The 18,394-nt window shown below is 39.7% G+C and overlaps 1 protein-coding gene across 1 annotated transcript in view; it reads left to right on the plus strand.

The window, feature by feature from the left end:
* Positions 1-443: 443 nt before the first annotated feature.
* The window catches only part of ROBO1 (roundabout guidance receptor 1), a 707,499-nt gene continuing 689,548 nt past the window's right edge, over positions 444-18,394 (plus strand). Inside the window, exon 1 of the mRNA XM_061453972.1 lies at positions 444-862. The gene's annotated coding sequence lies outside the window, so the exon portion shown is untranslated. The remainder of the gene's footprint in view (positions 863-18,394) is intronic.

Genomic DNA, 18,394 nt, shown 5'->3' on the forward strand with positions numbered 1-18,394 from the left:
CGTGCCCTTGGAAAGCCATAACTTAAGAAAGAAAAAGCATAGGCAAGTGAAATTCGATGAATAATTGATTACCGGAGTAACTACATAATTACTGCAGAACGTGACAGATAATTTTGACAGGGCAGGGGAAAAGAAAATCAAACTCTACAGACAAATAAAGCCCTATTCTTAAAAATCAGTCACATTGCTCATACCGGACTGCACAATAGCCATGCAAGAGCTGCTATGAAAGGGGAGATTGCATGACATCCGTTTATAATGCGCCTTTCTCCCGCTTAAACATTGCAACATGTATTACAATAGCCGAGGTAACGAATCAATTAAAGGGGACTTGGCCCCCGCGGCCGCCCCCCTGTTCCCCCCTCCTTCCTTCTCCCTCTCGCTTTCCCCCTCCTCCCCTCCCGTTCCCCCAGACCGTGCCCTTCCCGGAGCCGCTCGCCGCTGCTCGGCGGCTTTGTAGTTCCCGGCGCCGTAGCAGCAGGACCCGGGGCCCCTCCGCGCCCGCCGGCTGACGCGGCCACTTGGATCTATCTGTATGCGATGCCTCCCGCTCTGCGCGCTAGAAGCAGCAATACACATAGCGGGCCTCAAAGAATTCTCTCCTGAACAAGGATTTTATTATTATCTATTTTTTTATTATTATTACTAGGGTCCTGATACTGGGAAGAAATCCAGTTTCATCCCCCTTTTATTCAAAAGTCTCCTCAACTGCTTGTCGTCTGACGCGCGCTTTCTCCCTCCCTCTCCCTCTCTCTCCGTACAAATATCTATAGATACATCCTCGCTCTATGCAAGGAAAGTTGCAAAGGACTGTCGGGATGACGGAACCGCTAGTTTTCTGAGAGCCTGCTGAGCCCGGAGGGTAAGTCCCCCAACTACCGAAGTACCGACCGGTGCGAGGCTCTCGCCCGCAGTCCCGAGGGGCGTGTGTGGGGCGGGGGGGATCCGCTCCCCTCTCGGCCGCTCTCGAGCACCGGCTCCGGGCGAGGCAACAGTTTCTCGGCGGCGCTGGGAGAGGTCACAGCGGGAGAGGGGGATGCTGCAGGGACCAGTGCGCGGGGGCAGCGGAGGGAGCGGTCCAACAAGTTTCTCCGCAGGTACCTGCGGCGGCCTTATTGTCTGGGAAGTTGCCGGGGTTTCCGCGGGACGGCGGCCCCAGCTTTATTGCTCGGCTGTTATTAACAAAGAAGTTTCACCCCTGAGTAGCTGGGTCCGTCCCTCGCTGTGCCCGCCGGCCCCTAGGGCGATCTCGGGTGCCTCCCAGGCTGACAGTCTCCCGCGGCCGCGGAGCGGGAATCGGCGCCGCAACTTCTGGCGGGGCGATCCCCGCATCCCGGGGACCGGAGCCAGAAGCGACGGCTTTGTTTTCGCCGCGCTTGCCATAACCTTCTCCCTTGTCGTGGGGATGCCGTTCCGCCGGGGGAAGCACCCTCCTCTGCCCCAGCCGGTGCGGGGCGGGCACCGAAATGCGATGGGACGGTGGGGGAAATATATGTATATGTGTGTATGTCTATAGGTATAGAAATATCTTTAGAAATAGCGACAGCACGGGAGAGGGGGCTATGAGAGCGCACCCACCTGGGGTGCTGGGGAGGGGAGCGGCTCCTCTGTGCAAGGGCTTGAGGCCGGGGGCGGGGGGGGAGTCGCAGTCCGCTGGTGTGTGGCCTCCCGCACAATGGAGGGTCCCCGGCGCGGCAGGGGTGGAGAAGGAGCAGCAGCAGGAGGAGGAGGCAGAGGGAGGTCTCCGGCTCCGCTGCAGCAGCTGCTGCTGCAGTGCCGCAAACCCGCGCCGCTCCCGCCCCGTGGGGCAGCGCCCCCGCGGAGGATGCTCGGCGCTGCGCGCACGGAGCGCTGCCCTGGCCCGGCACGGACAGGGACAGGAACCGAGACCCGCGCAACTTTGCGCGCCAGCGGCTGCCCTCGCCGCGGGGTGGCAGGCTGCGCTGGGGGCTGCGGAGCGGGCGGGGTGTGTGTGTGGGGGGTGGGTCCTCTCCTCTCGCTGCCTCGCTCGTCCCCTGTGCGGTTTGGGCAGGCGGGGAGGGTCATCCACAAGAGGCTCCGTAGGTGCAGGGTCGGCAGCAGAGGTGTTGCCGCACCTGAGTGTGAAGCTACTGAATTAAAACAAATGGACTACGAAGGGAGAAATGCAAAACGCATCTGCGAAAATTAGAGCGCATTCAAGTTTCACAGGATCAGTATCCGTGTTTTTGTAAAATGTTGTGTTGTTTTTTTTTTCTCCATGTTCACTGGGCTGTGTTAAGGCTCAAAAAATTGATTTAAATAGGCTTGAGATGTTTTTCATTTTAATTTCACTTGCTTGTGTACACATTTCAGTTGCAGAAAGGAATTCTTTCAAGTTGCTGGTCATTCTGAGGACATTGAAGAACTTTAGAGGCTTTGGGTGAAGGGGAGGGGTATGTTTTGTGACATACCTGTGTTTCACAGATGTGTGGCTAGAAAGGACAGGTCTCTAATCCTAGCCCATTGTGCATGTTGAGGTTCAACTGATAGGCAAGAGCTGCCATCTGAGAAGGTTTCTTATTAAACAGAAGTACACACTCTTCATTAAGGAAAAATAAGCTTTTGTTGAATGCAGTTTGTAGACAAAACAGGTTAAGAATGTCCTGTTATATTATGGAGAAATAAGGCTAATTTCCAATCATCATGTCTGGCTTTTTTTTTAACTATATTCTTCTTTTCTTAATTCATTTTTTATTTGCCTGCATGCATGTTTTCTACTTGCATCTTACACTTCTGTAAACTCCAGGGGCAGTACGCTGGTGTGAATAGGCTTTAAGAGTGTGGAAAGAGACTTAGCTTTTGGTGATTAGGGACAAGGAAGGAAGGCATAAAATGATTCTAGTGATTCTCAGAGAGGTTCGTTGCTTTTCAGTCTTTCAGCAAACACTGCCAAACTTCTGCTAATTGTGTAGCAATTGTGTCCCAAGTCCCTACAGTAACAGATTCCTGCAAGCATTTTTGGTACCGTGACTGACACTTGCCCAGAAGCTGCACTGATTTCCATAAGAATCCTCACAAAAAAAAAAGGACACCATTGTGTCAATGTGAAACAGCTGGGTGCTTGTTGATTGACTTTTTTAGTCAGTGAGAAGAAATTTGAATTCTTACCATTTGCTTTCTTTTGTAATATTGAATCCTCAGTATTGAATATCAACCAGTTGAATATTGGAGAAATGAGGACTCAACCAGTTTTGCAGTGAGGGATATGTGTCTTCGCCAAGGCATAAACAAAGGGTTTATTAGAAATAATCTCCCAATAGGTTTTTAAAGAAAACTGAATTCTTAACTTTTGAGTTCTATTGCTTTTCTCTGCTGATATTATTTCATCTATTCCTGCATTTTATCTTATTGTTTTTCACTTAGTGGACTTTTCATATTGACTTTTGATGTAACTGGATTTGGACCACAACAAGCAATATAAATCCACATGGGCATTTTATATAGGAAGTACTTCCTCTGAGTAACTTTTCAAGGCATATGTGCACATCTGAACTTCAGCCTAAGCAAGAAAGGCAAGTGCACTAGCCACAGGAGACTTGGGGGTGGGGGGGTGAGATGGGGCTTTGTGGGAACAATGGAAAATTTCAGTGTACACAGATGAGGAAATGCTATACACTTTCTGCATGTGTAAAGTGTTATACAGAACTGAGAGTAGAGAAGTATTTCTTCTTCTGTCTTGGTTTCCATGACTTACTTCTTGTGGCAGTGGCAGGTATAAATTTAGCAACCTTGTATAGTTCATCAAGAAAGTGTGTAAAAAGGAGAAAAAAGAGGGAAAAAAAAAAAAGTGGGAAGAGGATGGGGTTTGTATTTTTCTGCCTTTTTATGCGAGAGGAATTCTACAGGCTGTGATCCTTCCACGGTGGAGTCAGCTGTCAAGCAAAGGAGTCCTTAGGTCAAAACATGAAAATGAGTGGGAAACCATGATTTTGTTTGCCCAACTTTTACACTTGCTCTTTTAAGTGTGTTCTGTGTCCTCAGAAATACCTAGCAATCTCATCTTGCTTTGTTTAGAGCCAGACCTTGACTCCCAGGTAGCAAGTGATGGAAGTTACATGTGTAATATGTTAATCCATTAGGGGCTACAAACCTATGTTTGTGAAAAAAAAAAAAGAGTTGAAAAGTTAAATAAAATGGGTTTAAACTTACTTTTCCCACCTGTATATCTTCTCCAGATAGCTTTTTCTGTGGCTTAAAGTGCAAATCATCATATTTTCTAAACATTTACAGAATCTGTCTTTGTATTAACATGTCTCTATATCCTTGTTACTTTCCTAGCTACATCTTTATCAACATATAGGATCAACAACTTTCAATATTTTTATCTCTTCTGTTAAGGAAAATATTAGAATAATTTCAGATCAAGACTAAACTTTCCTGATAACTTTATTGGTGAACACTTTATTTTTACACATATTAGTCAGGCTCTATAGAATTGAGCACCTGGTTCCAGGTTCAGAAGGAGCTTGTGGTCTAATGGTTTTGCCATGTCTTTCTGCGTTCCATAATAGCTTAACCAATTTGAGTGGATTTGAACACATATTTGTCTGCTCAGTCCATAAATCTTTCTTTCCCTACCCATCAGTTCTCTCTCACCACTGTCAGTTTCTGGTTTGTGAAACACATCAGTAGTTTGCCTCAATTAACTCTCTCTGTCCTCCAAAGTTCTTCACTCATTAATCTCTCCTCATCCATCTTGAAGTCTGAGTATGTACCTACCATCCCTCTGCCTTCCCTGGTCATCTGTGTATCTTCCATAAGGACATTTCTGTTTGTTTGTTTCCAGTCCTGTATCATCTGTCTTTTGTTGGCCATTTCTAGGTCTGTGCCTGAGGTCTACCAAGTAATGAGAATTTCTTGTTTTCATATGGTATATTTATTTCCCCAGGCATCCTTTAGCTTTCTCCTCTGTCAGTAGTGAGCACATTGAGTGTATTTGTCCTTTTTCCCTGCTTAAGTCAGTTGATACTTACACCAACAAAATCAGTGTGTCAGGAGAGGGAAAATGAGGAAACTGCAGCGTGACTTGGTAGCCTACAGGTTATCCCCAGCCTGGGGCAGGTATTGCTAATTCTGGTCTGACTTCTCTGTAATACAACTGGCTTCAGACAAATAGCACACAGTTACAATGTTAAAAATTGGTCTAAGGAGTTACCATCCAGAGCCCAGAAAGTCCTATCTTCAGCTAAGCGCTTGAGTTCCTGAGCCACAGACTGTTCTTACATGTTATTTTGGCCTGAAGTGTGGTGCCTTTCTCCTTGCAGCCCGGCACAATAGGGATGGAACGTGCCACTTGCCCATCTTCCTTGAAGTGTTCTTGAAACGCAACATAAAATAATTTGCTAGAACTGAGGAGCCCTAATTTGTTAGGACTGGGAAGAGCCATGATACCTGAATTTCTGGCAAGAGGGTAGCTGGAATTTAGGTCCGCATTAAGCCATTCCTGCACAATATATCATTCCTTATTTTCTCCTCAGCCTTTTGAAGTAAAGTGGCTGCTATGGTTTGTATTGTGCTTCATGCTGCCTGGATCTTCACTTTGCTCAGAGCACAGGGTTTTCTTCCAACCGAGGAATGGCACTGAGTTCAAAAGCCCTTTCATCCTGATTCTGTATTGCGTGGGGTTAATCCAAGTTCCCTAGCTGAGGAAGTTCTGCATCATCCCCATCTCTCTGGAGAAATGTTCAAGCTGAAGAGAGAAGCATCTTAAATAACAATTAGAATGTGGCTTTTTCTACATCACTTTCTTGAATTTAGGGGAAATGATTTTGCATAAAATCCATTGCATGCTCTGACTTTCCCTCTTAGAGCCTCTTCTAAGTAGAAGAAACAGTTGTTTGGGGGGAACAAAGAGTGAACTTAAGTCTGTATCTTTGTTACTGCCCATAACAATAAGTCTACTCCACTCCTAAAAATAGCATAAGGAAGAATTTGGCTCATCTGGTAACCAGGATTCAGTTGCCAACAATGGCAACTTTTCAAACTAACAAGTTTGTTATAACCATGACTATATATTCAAAAAGTAGCATCTTTTTGTAATATCTGATCTAATATATCACACTTGGATGTTTCTAGTATTTCATGTGCCTGTTTTACCTCAGACACAATAATCAACTATTTTGTTCTCCTACCTCTTTTCTTTCAAAAAGGGAGCTATAGAAAGGTAATGGAAAAAACTTTGTTAATGCAAGAGGCTGGCTGTGAGCATGCATGTTCTAAATTGCTGTAATCACACTTCTTTTATGTCCTGCAATACATTCTAGAAAAAAACCAAGACTTAAGGAACCTCATTACAGTCTTCATTAAGTCTTCCACACTCAAAATAATTTAATGTGTTAGAAAGCACCAAAATACTAAACATTAAAGGTAAAGTGATCCTCCAAAACAATATACATCTAAGAACAGATCACCTAACTACAGGAGGAGATCCATTGCACATGGTGCTGCTCTTGGCAAATATGGAAATCTAAACAAATGGCAGTATTGTTTGTAACTTGCCCTTGTCCTAAGAACACAAAGACTTTAGAGTAGGATTTTACTAAGAACAGCTGGGCGGAAGAGTTGTGAACTCATTTTGATTCCTTATAAAACTTTCCAAATTTACTAAACTTATTCTAACTGCAAGTCCTGCCACACCCAACCTAACATCTGAAAGCCAAATGCTTTCTTTCACTCTCATTTATCACCACTGGTAGTTGTGACTCAGATAAATTATTCTGCAAGTTTATGCCTCAAATCCACCCCGGCTGTGTCAAGAATTTTATTAACGATGAATGCATTGAAGGACATGATTTGACTTCTGAAACTACGTTTCTGGTTTTCATAGCTGACAACCAAAAAAGAATCCTTCCTGTGTTAAAAATTAAACAGGAAAATTAAACAAATTGCCTGCAGGCAGACAGGACTGCAGGCAGTTCTAACTTATTTGAATAAAATAAAGCCAACTTCAGTCCCCAGATAAGCTGCTGATGCAGCGAAGTATTTTTGGCTAATAGCACTTCTGAATGTTTTTAAAATTAAGAAAAAAGCTGTTATTGAAAACATTGCATACCTAAGGTCTAAAGAAAGATAAAATGTATCACTGCTTCTTATATCATGGTACTGTAATCAAGTTTGACTGCCTACAGCATCAAAATGAAGCACTGAAGAAACTGTTTCAAATAATTTCTTTCAGATTGGGTGTGCTATATATGGATGAAAGCAAAGCACACTTTTGAACTATCTACACTCTGTTCTGAAAAGATAGGAACACTTCCTCTGAGTGAAACAGGAGAGGAATGAGAGAATGGAAAGTATGGCAGAAGGAATTACAGAGTCCAAACACTCTTCATCTCACATGGAGATTTGACACTGCAAGTTAATTTTATCTTTGCTTACTAAAATATATCTTGGAGTAGCCCATAGCTTATTGCTGCTGTGCTTTAGTAAATCTCGTTACAGAAAACAGTTATCGTAAGGAGAAGATCAGCATAGGAAAAATATGTATTTAAATAATGAAAACGACTAGATGGCAAGCGAAACCAAGAAGCGTTCCTCTTCTGAGGGGAAAAAAGTACATTTTCCAAAATTTTGCAGTCATGGTCTATCATGGCAAAATGAAAAGTATTACATCAATAATTGAGTTGTCTCCAACATATTAGCCAAAGCAGGATTTTAATTTCCTAGCTGCTGAATGATGTGTAGAGTAAGTGTTATTTCTCTATCTTGAAGCATTATCTCAGTTGAAAATGTTAAAAAAATGCCCCAACAACTTTAATCAAATGAACAGAGCTCTGTCTATAATTATTTTAACTTGAAAAATACAAAACTTTCAATCTTGAAATGTACATGAGGTATAAGGTAAAAAGTGGAACATGTTTTGGGATAGTGGGATTTTTTAATCTTAAGAGTTCTGGTGGCAAAACCTAAAAAGTACTAAGCATAAATGGGTAAGAGAAGGATGGGTATTTTCATGCCTTTCCATACTTAACTGTCATCTATGCTCAGTCTTACTTGTTTGGAAGCGGTTTGTTGTGTTTATATTAGTATTTATGTGATTAAAATATTTCTGTGTTTGCATGTAAATTGCCATGTGATTTCAATAATTCTCCCAAAATCTTTGGTAGAAGAATTTTGTAGTTGGTGGTCTGAAGGCTTTTCTCTGGGGGCCATAAGTCCTCTGGAATATCATTCCTTAATGCCATGTGTGAGAGAGCCGACGTGCAACCACACAACTGCCAATTCACATCGACAACATAGTTCACAAATGTATTTCTGTAAAAAAATGATTTTAAATATTGTTAATTTAAATGCTGCAACCTGTTTTCTAGGAATGGTTATCCTAAATGTCCTAGACTAGATTTCTACTGTTATTACAGTAGAACTCTTGTTTATTACCTGAGGTAACAGATACATATTTGTATGGGAAAATGTAGACTCTAGGCAGCTCCCTGATTTTTCACTGATGGGAAAATCTTAGCAACCCCTCCTTGCTTGTTTTAGGGCAAATCATAATGGGTATGTATTTGCTTCACTAAATAAACAACTGTAAGTGCAAATACAATAACTGTTTTTTTTTACCTATTCCCATTGATTCCATTTTATGCAACTCGCAGCAATAAGCAGCACTTTAAAAGATGAAACCAGGTGAAACTGATCTTGATCAATGTCAAGGTACGCAGAATACTGCGAAGCAAAATACATCAGTTTTCGCATGATACTTTTTGTAAGTCTATGTAGTTCATAATCTACTGTTGCTAAAGTACCCTATATGCCTGGCATCACTCTACTCTGACTAATGAGACCACAAGTTCCGTGCTAATGAGCAGAGATCAAAAGAGGCAGTGGCCTTAACCTTGCATTGATCCAGAGAAAGCCCAGCCATGGTTGAATATTATTCAGAATGTTTTTTTCTGACAACAGGAACCAAGTGTAAATCCTATACCTTTTCTCTGCTCATCTGTGTATCATCACAGATCAAGACATTCAGAAGGGGAAGTGGTATACTTTAGGAATAGTGCAATAGTCCAGGTTTCTTTTCACTGAAGTCTATATGACTCTACAGTGCATTTTTAAACTCAGACTACATGTCTTCTTACCCTGATGTTAGGAATAACTTACAATAAAGGCAAACACTAACTGTTTCTTGCAGTTTGATACAAGACAGTACTGCCCTGTTCTGCTAAGATGATTGTGGATGACTGTAAAACTCTCTCTTGTCTTATTCTGACTCTAATATAACACTTTCGGGGGAATAGTTCAAACCCACACACATCTCTGGGAATGCAGGAAAATTTCAGTTGACCTCAGTTACTCAGATCTTCCTTGATTCTTGGCTGAGTTACAGTAATGGGAAGCATGAAAGCCTAAATATTTAGAAAACAGTAGGCAATATAAAATCATGCAGCACATTTCCTGCTGGGGCTGCCATAAGCGTATTGACCCTACTGTCTGCATCCCATCAAGTTCAAGGTTTCTGTCTTAATATCTAGGGATTTTAATGCGTTTGGCTCAGGAAAGCCAGAAATTTTCCAAGCTTTTTATATAATGTCTCAAATATTCTGGCTTGATGGAATGTGCTACAGGGAAAATTGAAGTGTGACCTCTGTAAGAGACAGGACTTCCTAAGGGTACATGCTAAAGCACTCTGATTGCCTAAGGACCTCAGAGCCAACATCGAACTGCACCTACTTATTCAAATACAGCACGCTGTTGGAGTCTTGTCTAGAGTCATTAAACGACTCAGAGGTGGGTGTTTTTTTTTAAGACTATCTCTCAGTCATCTTGGAGAAGATGCAAAGGTCATAGCTGTTAGTCAAACCCAAAGAGAAGGCAGTAGCATGCTACCATGCTTAACATCATATAGAAGTCACTTGCATGGATGCTACCACAAAGTGCCCCATGGGGGAGATGGTACATCAGTCTGCCCACTGTTTCAGAGGGTGGAGATGAAAGGAATGCATACCAGGTTCCAGCTCTTCCATAAACATCTTCCTTTTCAGGCATAGCTGTTCTCTGGCAGGTGAAATGGATAGGTTGGACAAAAGCCATGTCTTCTTGTAGCCTTGATTGTTGACATAAGATACAGCTGTTCTCATGAGCCTGTTTCCTCTGGGCTGTGTGCTAACTAGTCAGGGGACTTATCCCAACCAAAGTTGCTGAAAACAGTTTCAATAGTAAATAACCTTAATCTCTCCATTACAGTGACTTGCCATATTGTTCTGTGCAGTGCACATATAGAAACTCTGACATGGGGGCTTTGTAGATTTTGAAATTGATCCTTGGCAATCTGAAGGTCTGTTCTATTTCAAATATATTTCAGTGGAACACACTGGAATTAGAAATATTAATATTTTCATACTTTACAATGCATTAATAATCTGTAAGTTCGTAAGTACACTGGTTTTCAGATGAAGATAGTATCATCTTGTTACCAAATCTTAACAATAAGAAACTATAAGACAGCATACATGAAAAACAACATCTACATGAAGCCCTTTTACAAAAGAGGAAATAAACTACACATTGCTGCTCTGTCCAGACAGCTTAATCCCTGTGTCAAAGGAAAGCGTGACCTGGAAGTCTAAATATAATATGAAAGACTTTATTTGTAACTAAAACCACATCCCATTTTCAGTAAAACCAGAAACAAAATCAGAAAATCAAATATACCTCAGGTGGGAATCTTCTTTTTTCTTTTTTGATTTTTTATTGTTAGAAAACATTTCTGCATAAATAGACCTTCATGTTCCAGTGTTGTCCTTTCAGCTCTTAGTGACAACAGACCATCCTTCACATAGGAATAAGGCTGCTATTGTACATGGCACTGGAGCACTAGTTGGAAATTCAGTTCCTGAGCCTGCTCCTCCCTCTAGTGGAACAGATACTCTTCTGAGTAACTCTGGAGAAAAGTAATGGAAATAAGTAACCATGGCACTGTATGTTTCTTCCTCTCCATAACTTCTTGAAATGGCTCAAAAAACTGTACGGATAAGGACTGCTTCTATAGGTAGCTAAACCGACTTAAATGCTGCTCCACCTGGACCACCTGCTGGCTGGAGCCATTGCTGGAGAGCAGCACTAAGGTGCCTATTTTGCCCTGCTTTGCTTTTGAGAGTCTTTGGCGCTAGGAGGTATTCTGGGGGTGTGACAGGTAATTATGTGTTGTGGCAGAGATGTGGCACCCCTCTCCAAGACTCTTCTTTAAACAGTGATAGTTTTTTTATTGTTTTGTACTAATCATTTGAAGTAAAATGACTGTAGTTCAGAAGAGAAATGCCCATACCAATCCTCTCTGGCATGCTCTGTTTCAGATTAAGAAAGAATAAAGATTACACACATGTCTTTGGTTCATGCATTGAATGTAATATGTATTTTAAAAAACCCACAAAGCTGGGTGTCTGGTTGCGTTATTACCCACCAGCAATTTTCAATGGTTTCCATGAAAAATGTTTGAAACAATTTGAAAAGGTAAATCTGAAGGCCTGTTGCTTGCCTGGCTCAGTACTGGCTGGCAAATGCGTGTTTGTGACACTGAAGTCAGCTTCCACCACCATCATTACTGGTATCAGTCCATAGCTTTCCTTAGATAATTGAGACTAAAGGTTATCACAGCATTAAAGACTCAAAAAAGGTCTGTGTTTGTTAGTGCTGTATTTTACTAATATCATATGGTTTTGGAATGTGTCAGTGCCTTTCTCAGATAGTTCCATATCAAGTTACAATTTTATATTACCTTACACAGCAGTAACACAGTAAATAAACACCATCGTCATGGTTTCAACCTGCAACTAAAGAACTTTATTTTTACTTTCTCTAGATCAGTAAGAATATATTCACTAGAAATAGATCATCAAGAAACACCAAGGATCTAGATTCTTTGGTCAGCAAAAATTGTACAAATAGGAGCAAAAATTTTGACTTTTCCTGAATTTTTCCTATGTCTTTAAAGTCCATTGTGAGTTTTAGATTACAAAATGTTAAGGCATGAATGCACTAGGAAAGTAAAGATAATAAATAGGAAAGATATTGCAGAGTACTTTGTAAATGTTTTCTTAAGTAAATTTTTCTTTAAGTGGTATATGATTTATGGAGTATGCCTGTGCGAATTGTACCTCCCACCAGTAGCTTCTCCACATAGAGAAAGAACAGCTTATTGCAGCTGTCAGCTAATGAAATGACTCCTGCAGTTCAAGTAGTTGCGGCTTTGGGCTGAAAACTGTGGTTCTGACATTTTTGGCAATGTATACCAGTGTCCTGTGGCAGAAGGTTTTTGTTCTGACATGATGTACAACTACTGCAGTAAGACCATGAAGACTGGAGTATCAGAAATCATTTTATCATGAATCTGCTGTTAATTTTTTTTTGCTGAGAAGCAGAAAGTCTGACAGTTTTTTGTGCAGAACATAATCTTAGAGGTTAATGCAGTTTCAGTATGTATGAATACTTTCTTAAAATGTCAAGCTTAAAGAAATAGTGAGAGAGAGCTGAGGTTGCCTTTACAGAGGGTAATCGCATATCCACGTTGGAGCCACTCTTCAGCTCTCTGGGCACAGGAGGAAATATCCTCCATATGATATTAATGCTTTCATTTGAAAGGCCTTTGGGTCGTCTTGAAGGTATGCTGCACCTAGAGTTGTTTTGTTTTTTTTTTAAATTAGCAAGTTCAAATGTAATGCAAATGAATGGGTAAAATAGTTGGAAATAGTCTAATTCATTACTTTGCTGTTTATGGCTTTGCATGTAACTCAGAGAGAGATGACTGCAATGCTAGCATTTATACCTGATTTCTCTCTGAGTGTAAATGCACCTACAGACTTTTTATTACAGTCTAACTGGAGGGCTGGTGAATAATCTCAGCATGGTTGAGCAGCAAATGTTGGAGGATAATTGGATCTGCAGGCTAAGATAGTATGAATGTGAAATGTCTGGTAGGGAAGATTGATAGGCAGTTATTTTTACATTGTGTTTGAAATCTGCTTTTCTTTTGTAATTTTATGTGGAAGATAACTTACCTTTAAAAGTTTAAAATTATAAGTTTTGATTCAAATGAAATTGAGGTTAATGTTCCCTAAATAATATTTTTGTAGTCATAACCTGGTAAACAATGTGATGAAGAGTCCATTCAATAAAGCATGTAAGCCTTTAATTAAATTGTGAAGCCATCTATACAATGTTTTAAAATAGAATCTTTGAAAGTAAATTTCAAACATTAGGTTGAAGATATTCAAGTATTAGATGCCCTACAGAAACAGGATACCTGCTTAAAGGTGCTACTTTTCCTCCAAGGTGAGATTTCAATGCAATATCGTATGTTAAAAGACAAACAATAAATACAGCCAAAGTACTCTGGATACATTCTGGCCTTTTTCATCTCTTTACAAAGCTGATAGTGTTTGGTTTGGATTTTGGCTTTTTGTTTTGTTTTGTCGTGTTTTGTTTTTTAAACAAGAGCGGCTTGGGCAAGTGCTGCTGTAGCAATCCTTTAATAATATTACTATCCTTTAGTCCTTTGTCTGTCCATTCTGTTTCCTTTTGATAAGAAATCTGTTCTTTTATTGTTGTTTATCTTCGGACACTTAACATCTCAGGGTAGGATACATTTTGCTTGCTTCTTTGCAAAGTTATTTTATTGAATACATATTTGATAAAGCCGTAGTCTTTAAGATGATAAAACTTGTTTGACAGGAGGGGAATACAATACAAATGACTCTTGGTCACACTGCTACTCATGCTAGATTTCACAGTGGTGTTGGCCAACATATGTGGGGTCTAGTACCTGTAATTGTGCTTTTCTCACACAATTCAAGCAGGTAAAGAAGAAAAGCTTGATTAATTACAATGACAGTCATTGGCTGTTTATAGCTAATCTTGGAATCTGCTATCCAACTATTCAGTTAAAATTACTAGAGAGATTGAATTTTCAAAGATATCTAAGTTCTTACAAGTAGCAGAGGAGTAGAGACCCAAACGAATGCCCACATTACCACAGCATTTACCTGTTCTGTTAATCTTGCTGAATGACTGATCAGTGTGTAATTCTTGGCTGGCTGACTACTCCAGATCAGTCCCAGATCCTTGCCTAGTTTGTCCCCCTGGCTAACTTGGCATGCACTGGCAGGGAATTGGGAAATGTGGAGTTGACTTGATGAAGTACACTGTTTTCAATAGAGACTGGAAGGAGGGGGAATGGGGTGTAACTGGGATTATTGTAATAGAACTGGAGAAGGGATTTAGGACCCAAATCTGTAATAGGGGAGACTTCAAACGGACAGCACTGCAGTCATCCACATGGTCCACCTATTACATTTTCCAGATGAAGCTGAACTGCACAATTGTGAAAGGAGAGGGAAAATAAAATAATTAAATAATTAAATAAAATAAAGTGTAGTCACCACCAATAGCAGTTCCTGAAAATGTGAGAACATTCCCTAGATTTACTGTCATTAGAAAAATCCGCAAGTCAGCTCTTGCTCTGTCTCTCAGAAATGGAGCTAGTAAATCCCTCTATTCCAATAAAGAATATATGCAACAATCTTATTTGGAAATTGATCAAGTGTGTGGGACTGAATAAAATGTGATGTATTTAGCCTTTATCACTGCAAAAGAGGAGAATTAGAATGTCTTTAGCTGTTATTATTCATTGTTAGTATCTTAAGTGAGTAGTGCAAACTGCATAAAGGTGATTTTTCACTTTAATAGACATATTTAATAGCTGGCTCTGAACCCTGCTTTGTAACCACAAAGAAATGTCAGAAACTTTGAGCATCTGATGTAGAATATTACATTTCTTTTACCAATGTTTTAAAAAAAAAGGTAAAGTTTGGGGTGGAAATACACACTTCCACTTCTATAATTATGGTCCAAACATTTCAAACTCAAACTATCTCATGACTGAAGTCTTCATTATTGTTCCTTCCAGGCTTCAACCTGAAATGCTCAAACTACTTCAAACTATTGAAATTGTTAATTGTGAATAAGATTTAGAGAATACAAGAGAAGGAAAATGATCTTCAGCTGAGTCTTTGGTTTAATTCCTGTAGCAGCTACCTTGGATGCAGTCCTTGGATTCAGTTCACACATTACGTAGTAATTGGCACCCAGGACTTTCTCTTTTCTGCGAACTGAATTAACCTTTGGCTGGAGAACTCCTGTTGAAAAGTGTATAATCCATAATGCATGATAATGCTATACATATTTCCAATATTTATTGTTGTATGGCATTGTCATGGAAAAGGGCCTAAGTAGGTTTGATAGTATTGCTTAGTGTGTCACATATCTTCACTGCCACATTAGTAAACAAGAGGTAATTCAAAAAGCCTCCATTAAACTTACTTGAGTTCACAGAAAGTTGGCTTGTCAAGCAACAACCATTAGCAAACCTTCTAGTTTACTAGAAACATACTAGCTAGAAAAATACTTCTAGTACTCACTTCTAGTACTTACCAAATATTGGTTATTACTACCAGTATTTGATAAAAATAACATCTGTGTGGTTATATAATAGTTATAATATTTAATTGTACCATATAGTTAGAATTTTTAAAGTTGTGGGGTTTTTGTTAGAATCAAAAGTAATTAGACTGCATTAGGAAATAATCATGAACTAATATTTTACAACCAAATTACGCTAAAGTCTTGAGATTAATGTATGTCAACAGAAATTGTAAGCGGATGGATCAGTTCACTTACAAGCAGAACACACATCACTGTTGGAAATATCTGCCAGGCGTGGACAACCTCCTAAGAAACATCTTGCCCTGTAATCAGTATGTGCAAGTTTGTCTTTTTTTCCTCTGTGTAGCATCTTTCATGTCTCATCCATGTCTATCCAAAATCAGGGAAAATAACGTTTACAAGGTCAACTTGCGAGCATCACACCTGATACAAATCTGTACAGTCACATAGTCTTTAATGAAGCTGTGCTGGAGGGCAACAGTTGTAGACACAGTTCTTTGGAGGCTGAATTTAACACTATTACGTGGAGTTTAGCAGACCATGAAAAATTATGACATACTGGTGAGAACAAGTATGATCAGAAGGAAAGTAACGCTGCTACAAATGCAGAAGGAAACGCTCCTTACTTGTAGAGGCTAAATTTTGAGATTTTGGTCATCTGTGGATGAATTCTGAGAGAACTCAATGCCACCAAAGACATAATAATTGTGTATGGCACCATGTTTACTAAGATGTAAATGCCCATTCTTTATGCAAAGCAGTTACAAATAACAGTGTGCTAATTTCCATTGATCTCTCAGGGAACAGAAGATCAGTAAGGATGAAGAGGTTTTGTGAAATGAAGGTGATAATTGTGAGTGCATTTCTCCACATGTGAAGAAGCAGTTCTATTTATACTTTTAAGGTGGTGTTGTCTTGAGAGCTGACTGGTGGATCTCACAGAAACAATTGTAGTAAATAAGACAGCAGCTAACAAAGATGCAAAAGCTTTAATAGGAAGAAAACCAAAAGAAACCCCAGCAACCTAGACTAAAAAATAGAAGCTGTACCAGTGAACACTGGACATGTAGAATATATTAAGCAACTTAGATGCAAAAAAATCAGAAGAGTATCAGCTTTTTGATCTGCTCCTTAGACAATTACTTTGAAATATTTACTTAATATTCACTCGTGGGAATGAAAAAATTTAAATGCTAGTATACCATAAATGGGAAAAAAAACCAAAAAGACAGAAAATTTATAATCATTAAAATGAAAATTGATTTCAGTCTGAAAAAGTGTCTAGCACTTGCCTTGTAGTGGCAAAGTGTATATTTTCTAACTTACATAGTTAGGAAGTAATTCTTATTATATGCAGGTTAACAGCTGCTGATCAGAACACTGGGGTTTACAGGAGAGCTGTTAAAAGTCATCATAGTTATCATAATTAGTGCTAAACAAATAGAAAATAAATAAATAATCCCATTATCTGTATTGACAGAAATTAAAAATCTTTGACTAAATTATTCCTGTTTTCCAAGTTTAAAATGAATAAGTGAGGCAATTGATGCCTTCTTTTGCATTCCCTCTGTTGTACCACCAGGTTTATTGATTGGTTTCAATTAATGTATGCCAACAAGTAAATTAAAGTAGCACCTGAGGCATAATTCTCTGGTGGTTCATGTACACTGACTTCTTACCATTCTTGCTGTTTTAACTCCTACTGAGCATATTGCTGGGAGCTACAATATTTTTCAGTCTGGACACGGACATTACCCACAGCTCTAATGACAGGTCATTTACAGCAAAGCCATGTTTCACTGCAGAGATGTCTCTTTAAGTGACATCTTATCAATGGCAATTCAATTAGTCAACCTTAAGACTCTCAGATACATCTCACACTGTGTCACACAACAGTAGCTGGTTTGCATTTTAAATGTTAGCTTTTGTCATACTTCTTTGGTATATATTAAAAATGCATTTTCAGTGCAATTCTTCATTCAGAACTTCATAGAAAACGTTTTCCACATTAAAACCAACTGCCTTCATTCCCAACAATGCTGTCAGCTGAAAAAACTTGTGGACTTGTACTGCGGACAGGAACTTTTCAAAGCTGGTGCTTACCCTATCACCATATCCCAAATGACATTAATTACTGTAAACATCAGATGATTCTGAGCATCTGAAATATCAGAGCATCTGAGTGTTTAAAGTAGTCAGCTACTGCAATGTAAATGGGAGACATATCTAAAGAACTACTGTGGTTGACACAGTCTATGCATTCCAGGGTTTTTTAAAGTATCAGAGTAGAAGAGAATTTACACCCAAGTCCTGATTTTTCTGGAATACTTACACAATGAAGATATCGTAACAAGACGTGGTCTTACTCTGCATCAGCCGACTGACCTCCTCAGGGATAAACCACATTGCTTTCTACAAAAAGTGGTTACATGCTGCTGTATTTGGAACGAATGTCTTTCTCTGCAATATCTATATAGCACAGTGCAATTACATTGTTCTTCAGTCTTGTATGTGCTGAACATGCATTGTTCAGTATGCATAGGTATAAAGCAAAGCAGATATGCTTACTAGTTGTGCTATGTAAAACCCTGAGCAACAGGGCACACTTACAAATATACTATTTTTGGGTCAGTAAGATGCTATAGATGCATATTGGAAACTGTCTTGTGAGAAATAAGCAATAAACTTGAGGTTTTTTAAAAATCTAAATGTCTGCTGGTTGTAATTTAGCACAGGATCTTCTAAACTAACATAGATATCTTGAATACCAAACATTTAATCTCCCTAAATTCTGTCTTCTAACTCCTTTGTAATAAATATGAATGACTGAATGCACAAGCAATTTTTTCCCCTTTCCCTGTATATGAAAAATTATGTTTCTTAGTCTATCCAGTCATACTAAAATGTTTTGTGGGCATCTACTTTCTCATTTTTAAAT

The sequence above is a fragment of the Pezoporus flaviventris genome, unplaced genomic scaffold (genome assembly GCF_033815535.1).
Source record: "Pezoporus flaviventris isolate CSIRO_AGI_PZ_B2104156 unplaced genomic scaffold, CSIRO_AGI_Pfla_v1 ptg000015l, whole genome shotgun sequence".
Classification (NCBI taxonomy): Eukaryota; Metazoa; Chordata; class Aves; order Psittaciformes; family Psittacidae; genus Pezoporus; species Pezoporus flaviventris.